The sequence below is a fragment of the Euleptes europaea genome, chromosome 14 (assembly GCF_029931775.1).
Source record: "Euleptes europaea isolate rEulEur1 chromosome 14, rEulEur1.hap1, whole genome shotgun sequence".
Taxonomy (NCBI): Eukaryota; Metazoa; Chordata; class Lepidosauria; order Squamata; family Sphaerodactylidae; genus Euleptes; species Euleptes europaea.
The window spans coordinates 8,276,151-8,281,955 of NC_079325.1; the positions used below are offsets into that span (position 1 = coordinate 8,276,151).

Consider the following 5,805-nt stretch of genomic DNA (forward strand, 5'->3'; position numbering starts at 1 on the left):
TCCTTCCTCCCCCTCCGCTGCTGGTGCCTTGCTCAGTGCGGCTCCTGTTGCTTCCTTTATCCAGTCCTCGCAGTCGCCGCTGCCTCCCCCTGTTGCTGGCTTCCCCTCATCCCCCTCGGGGGACAGTGGGGTGGAGGAGCGCAGAATGACGGCGGCTCCTATGGCACTCCATCGAAAGGCAAGCAACAAACCACCCCAGGTACTGCCATGCGTTAACGGCCAGTGGCTCCTCTAAAATTAACACCAGAATACCTGGTTCTCCCTGATGGAAGTAAATGAGTTGTTCTGAAATCATCATTTCCTCTCACCTGGAGCACATCGTCCTGCTGGGGAAACTCGGCCCGGACCGTTGCAGAAGAATCCAGGGGGACAAGGCAGGCACCAGCTAACATCTCGGGCGCCTTCCTGCTCGTTCCACGTCCCCGCTGGGCAGGGCATTGCCCTTGGCTGCTTTGTGCCCCCGGGGCAGTAATGTCCTGCAGGACAAAGGCCACCAAAGGGGAGACCAGCCTTGGAAAAGGAGAAAGAGAGTGACATGCTGAGGAGATGCCTTGCAACGTAGTTATCGTGAGTTCTGGAAACAGCTCGGCCCTGTTCCTGGGGAAGACCAACGGCAGCTCAGGCCAGGATAGGGACCTGCCGCCAAATGCCTGGACTCAGCTGGAAGCAGCAGCTGATTGGCCTAGGTGAAATCTTATTGTTTCAGAGAGTCAGAGAGCTGTTCAGTCCTGAACTTGCACTTAAGGGGTGCCAACCTCCAGGTAGTAGCTGGCGATCTCCTGCTATTACAACAGATCTCCAGCCGATAGAGATCAGTTCCCCTGGAGAAAATGGCCACTTTCGCAAATAGAGTATGACATTGAAGTCCCTCCCCTCCCCAGACCCCGGCCTCCTCAGGCTCTGCCCCAAAAACCTCCTGCCAGTGGCGAAGAGGGACCTGGCAACCCTCCCTCCTTGCCTGTTCTTGGTCCCGGCTTTCTGCTTTGGTCTTTGTGGATCTGTTCGCTCCAGATACACATATGCAACTGCTTTATACTGAATCAGGGGAAACCAAAGGGGGTTGAGCTAAACACTATCTAATATAACAACCAATTAATCTAATTTTATTATATATTGTGCTCAATCGTATTTAAAGACACAGGGCCTAAAATACAGGCTTCCTAAAAAGCACAAACATAGTTACAAATCTTATCAACATCAAACATTTGTTGATGATGTTGTACACATCCTGAAGTGCTGGACACCATACACAAGGAGTGAGCCGTGAGTCATGTTTTTTAACTATTTTAACATAAAGCCACACAGAATAAAAGGCTCTTATATATTTTTTAACCTTGTATGTTTGTGTATATGTCAGGATGTGTATTGTAAATTTGGGTATGTCTGACCACTGAGGAAGGCCTGCAAAAAGCCAAAACGCGTCTGGTCAGATTTTGGTCACTTTATGTACTAGCATCAACTGTTATGTGTTGGTAATATTTGTAACTATATTTGCGCTTTTTAGGAAGCCTGTATTTTAGGCCCTGTGTTTTTAAATACAATTGTGCACGATACATAATAAAAATAGATTTGTTGGTTGTTATATTAGACAGTATTTAGCTCAACCCCCTTTGGTTTCCCCTGACGTTTAGGTTGAGTTTCTTTGTTCCCCTTTTTCTTCAGTTATACTGAATCAGACCAGGGGTCCATCAAGGTCAGTACTATCTACTCAGCCTGGAAGCAGCTCTCTGTGGTCTCAAGCTGAGGTATTTCATATCACCTTCTCTGCCTTTTTTGTTGTCTGTCACAGCTGAGTAACTTGCAGAAAAATTCATTGGAAGTTTGCAGCTTTGTAGCCTGAACCTAAGAGCTGAGGTCTTTCACATCACCTACTGCCTGATTCTCTTTGACTGGAGATGCCAGGGATTGAACCTGGGACCTTCTGCATGAAGAGCAGATGCTCTACCACTGAGCCATGGCCCCGCCCCAAGAGACTCATGATTTCAAACTGATCCTTTTTGGTAAATGGAGTATGTAGGATGACAGTGTTGCCTTCTCCTCATCACTCATAACCAGCTTTGTCTTGAAGGCGTTCACCATGACAATGCTATTGGGCTTTAACCCCACCTCAAGACATGTGTGGATTGAACCATCTGGGTCTCAACCTTCAGATGAATGCATTAGTTTTGCCCCTTGAAATGTTGGGTCCATGACATAAAAGTGAGTGATGGGACTATTTGCATGGTATAGCCCAATCTTCTCAGATCTTGAAAGCAAAGCAGGGTCAGTAATTGGAAGGGAGCCCACCAAGGAATTACCTACAGAAGAAGGCAATGAACAACCACCTCTGGTTCTCAGTTGCCTTGAAAGCCCCTTGCTTGGGATAGCCATAAGTTGGTTGCAACTTATGTATGTAATAGGACTCTTCAAACACATCCTTGACTTACCGGGGAAGCAGTATTGGATCCCTGGAGACAGTAATATCCTGGCTGGCAGGGTCCTTCTGGCACTGCCAAGCCAGATTTGCTGCAGTACATGCCCGGTGGACATGGCTTGCAATCGTCCATTCCTGTGCCACCTGAGATGTTCAAGTAGGTGCCCTGAATAAAACAGAGTAAAAAGAGCAATAGAAAGACCAAGGAAAGATCTTGAACACATGAAGCTGCCTTATACTGAACCAGACCCTCGGTCCATCAAAGTCAGTATTGTCTACTTAGACCGGCAGCAGCTCTCCAGGGTCTCAGGCAGGGGTCTTTCACATCACCTACTTGCCTGCTCCATTTAACTGGAGATGTCAGGGATTGAACCTGGGGCCTTCTGCATGCCAAGAAGATGCTCTACCACTGAGCCACAGCCCCTCCCCTCTATAAAGGAATTTGTTATCCACTGCTGTCCAATTTGTTATCCTGTTTGATATTCAGAGTGTTTTTTGGACACGTTTGGTTGGGGGGAGAAAGCCCTTGGGTACTGAGAGCTTAAAGTACCAGTCTGAAAACCAGAATCTCAGAACACCCAGACTTTGGCTCAGATATAAATGAAGCACTTGCCCAAAGGAGAACTTCACCGCAGCTGAATTACAAGCCCTGACCGGTCTCAAAAGAGTTTTGTCTGTTCAGCAACAGAAACAGTGATGATGAAAAGAACATGCAAAACTCTGGCTATGCAAACAGTTCTTTCCTGTATGTATGTGTGTGTTGTGTGTTTTTTGGGGGGAGGGGGTTAAAGTTCTGTGTATAAATTGAGAAGGTGGTGTTAAGATTTAGGAGCACAACTGTGGGTTTCCAATCCATTATCCGTTGCAGCCCCAGAATGAACGATGAAACTTTAGTTCCATGGCAAGAGCTTCCTGCACTCCCTGTGCATTTCGACAGTGAACGTAAGAAAGGCCATGCTGGATCAGACCCAGGCCCATCAATTCCAACAGTCTGTTCACACAGTGGCCAACCAGGTGCCTCTCGGAAGCCCACAAGCAAGACGACTACACCTTATCCTGCCTGTGTTCCAAAGCACCTAATGTAATAGGCATACTCCTCTGATCCTGGAGAGAATAGGTATGCAACATGACTAGTATCCATTTTGACTAGTAGCCATGAATACCCCTCTCCTCCATGAACATGTCCACTCCCCTCTTAAAGCCCTCCAAGTTGGCGGCCATCACCACATACTTGGGCAGGGAGTTTCACAATAGAAATTCGTGTTGTGTGAAGAAATACTTCCTTTTATCTGTTTTGAATCTCTCACCCTCCAGCTTCAGCAGATGACCCTGCGTTCTTGCATTATGAGGGAGAAAAGCTTCTCCCAGTGGGTTTTGTCCGCCCTCTCTCACAGCTTACCGCAGGGCAAAGAAGAGGGAGGATGCTCTGAGATGGGCAATAGTGTCCTTTGGGACAAGCCCAGGGTTCCACCAGGCCGGTTTGATTGCAGAACATCCCTGCAGGGCATTCTCTGCACACGGACTGAGCTAGGCTCTAGGAAGGAGAGGTGGTAAGAAAAGTTACACACAGGCTTCTGGCTAGAGCTGCAAGTGAGAACAGAGAACACATTTAAATATATATATATATATATATATATTCGGTATTTCTTTATAGCAGGAAGGAAGAAGTGAACTTGCTCTGCTCTGTTTCTAGTGTAGACTGGGCTGGATCTGCAAGGACAACGGAAGTGGTTGTAGGGGTGCCGACTCCTGGTTGGGAAATTCTTGGAGATTTTGGGAATGGAGCCTGGGAAGGGTGGGGTTTTGGGAGGGGAGGATCCTCAGCAGGGTAGGGTTGCCAACCTCCAGGTAGTAGCTGGAGATCTCCTGCTATTACAACTGATCTCCAGCTGACAGAGATCAGTTCCCCAGGAGAAAATGGCTGCTTTGGCAATTGGACTCTATGGCATTGAAGTCCCTCCCCTCCCCAAACCCTGCCCTCCTCAGGCTCCACCCCAAAAAACCTCCTGCCGGTGGCCAAGAGGGACCTGGCAACCCTACAGCAGGGTCTTGTTTAAATGCTTATGGTTTGGTTCAGCTCTGCATCAGAGTTCTGCTTGTGGATCATATTGACTTACGCTGCATCATGAGTCTCAGTGAGAAAGGTGGACTATAAATAATGTAGCCTCAGACCTTTATCTGCATTAATTATAATAATCATTGTATGCTGTAAAGTTGCAGCTGCCATAACCTGGATGGCCCAGGCTAGCCTGATCTCGTCAGATCTGGGAAGCTAAGCAGGGTCAGCCCTGGTTAGTATTTGGATGGGAGACAACCAAGGAATTCCATGGTTGTGAAACCAAGGCCTAAAAGACCCAGGCCCAAAATAAGAATAAGAGTTGAAAGTTTAAGTATAGCGGCAATTGCTTAGCTGCAACAAGCTGTGTCTAGTGTTCACAGCTCTGGCAGGGAATGGTAAGATAAGAACATCTGGGGTTTCACCGAAAGTGCTGAAAATCACATCATGGTCCCAGTCGACCTTCTGAAGAAGTGAACTCTAGTTACCTAATGACGTAGACGCTGCCAAAACACACCTCTTGCCTTTAAGGATGGAGACGTAGCTGCAGTGGGAGCTTAGTAATATAATCAAGCAAGCTTTACGCATGCTCAAGGACTTATGGTCAAGTGTGCCAATTAGGAGACTAGAAACAGTAAAATTCCAAATATGTGTAATGAACACATGAACACATGAAGCTGCCGTATACTGAATCAGACCCTTGGTCCATCAAAATCAGTATTGTTTACTCAGACTGGCAGTGGCTCTCCAGGGTCTCAGGTAGAGGTCTTTCCCATTCCCTACTTGCCTAGTCCCTTTAACTGGAGATGCCGGGGATTGAATCTGGGACCTTCTGCATGCCAAGCAGATGCTCTACCATTGAGCTACGGCCCTTCCCCAATGGAAGGAGGAAATGGGATGCCTTATATTGTGAGCATCTTAGAACGGCAGGGTGTGCTTGGCTTTTGGTTGCTGGGGCACCTATTTGTGATCACAAATAACATCTTTTCCTTTCACCCCCTTGGTGTGGCTGTTGGCTCACACAGCACCAGGGCCCGATCCTGCTAACAGTTGCTATGAAGAGGAAGGCAAAGGCAAACCACCTTTGTCAGTCGCTTGCCTTGAAAACCCTGTGACAAGTAGGAGTATCTGTTCCTGGTTCCTAGGTAGAAGCAACAGCGACTGGCCTCTTGCTGCCCAATGGACTGGGTCCATGCTAAGCCTGAGCTCACAAATCTGCTATTGGGCAGACCACTGGGAGGGGGGCCTCAGGGGTGCACAGGTTCTATGTGAACTGGAGGGGTTGTGTGTGCTCATCTGGGGGTTGGGTAGGGAGCTGTCAACCAATGAAAAAGAT

General features: G+C 47.8%; 1 non-coding gene across 1 annotated transcript; it reads right to left on the bottom strand.

Annotated features, from left to right (window-relative positions):
* Positions 1 to 1,890: 1,890 nt before the first annotated feature.
* On the bottom strand, positions 1,891 to 1,962 carry TRNAE-UUC (transfer RNA glutamic acid (anticodon UUC)). The gene has a single exon. It is a non-coding gene; the product is annotated as a tRNA-Glu (tRNA).
* Between the last annotated feature and the right edge of the window lie 3,843 nt (positions 1,963 to 5,805).